This window comes from Plecotus auritus, assembly GCF_963455305.1.
Source record: "Plecotus auritus genome assembly, chromosome: 2".
In the NCBI taxonomy this organism is placed as follows: domain Eukaryota; kingdom Metazoa; phylum Chordata; class Mammalia; order Chiroptera; family Vespertilionidae; genus Plecotus; species Plecotus auritus.
In genome coordinates, this window is record NC_137771.1 from 76,475,331 (window position 1) to 76,476,774 (window position 1,444).

Here is a 1,444-nt window from a genome sequence, read left to right on the forward strand (position 1 = left end):
GTTTTTCCCCAGGTCAAACCCACCATCTTTAAGCATGGTGAATATGAGACCTTTTAAAATGGCTTTCTCGGGGAGTGGGCGTCCATATTGGATCGCCACGTGTCTCCCTTCCCCCACCTCCTTCTTGCTTTGGGGGAAAATTCAGTGATGATCTGGCATCTACTCTTTTTATTTTCATTATTATTTCAATTTTTATTTTTATTTTTTAAGGAAAGAAAAAGATTTTTTAAGATAAAGAATCATTGGCAGTTGCTAAGAAATTCCTTTAATCCTTTCTACTTGGTTCAGCCTAATACAAGTAGCTTGAGCCTCCAACAAAATGAAATATGAAGTCACTTTTGGCCAAGTGCCAGCATCCAGCCATAAAGGCTGGGCAGCTGCGAGCAAAACCTTTCTTATCCTGCTCACAGTGATGCTTGTCCTGCTCTGCCTCAAACTCTAGCTCCTGCTCATAATTATGAGATAAATCTTCATCAGGTGGGCTTTTGACTGTGGTCACAGGAGCGACATGTGGAGGCAAAGGAGGCGCAGAGCGGGGAGGTGGTATTCTTAGAGATTCGCACCCCTCCACTGTAGGCTGTAAAGTCATGTCCACATCCTGCTTAGACATTCTTAAACTCTCCTGTGCTGGATCAAGGCCATCACGAATTAAAGTAGGAATAGGAATCTTCTCTGGACCTTCTGCTGTGTATTGGTCATGCAACTGCTTTCTGACCTTTTCCCATGTTTCATCAACAAAACTTAAGAAATCAAGAATCTGACTATGCTTAACAGAGCATCCTTGAGCTTTGAGCATAGTTTTAAACATTTGAGAATTATCCATGTTTTACACCCAGTTACTGCAACTTACAACAATCCACTCCTTACCTTATTCTGTGGAGCACACACTTCTTGGAGCAACCCCCTCGCCTCTTGCCTCTGTAATCAGCCAGACCATGTTGGCGCCAGATGTAACTATTTTCTCTCTTTTCCGCGTCCAGCACGGCTAGAGAGTGGGTCCAATTCCTGAGTAGAGGCAACTGGGGATTGAGAAATAAAAGAAAGAGACAAGACACAGAGATAGAAAGAAAAGCTGGGCTGGGTGGACTGCTGCCCTCTTCTGATGGAGAGACAGTGACCCAGAGCCAATGTAGCATGTTTATGTATACCCCCAAATACCAGGAAGTTTCACCAAAAGGTCACGACAAAAGGAGATTATTTACATTCTTGAGTAGGCCCTGAGCATTCCTGGTGCTAGGCTGGATTTAGATATCAAAACCCACTTGCCCACACCATGGGCTGAAATGAAGGTCAAGCTGACAACACCCTTGCCCTTTTGGCAAGGTGTGTTCCCAGGGCATGGCTTTGCCGACGCCACTGGGTTCAGCGGACAATAATTAAAGAATGCCCATGTGCCTTCCCAGGGGGCCCTCTACAACCATACCCTTATTATGCCATCTCCCCA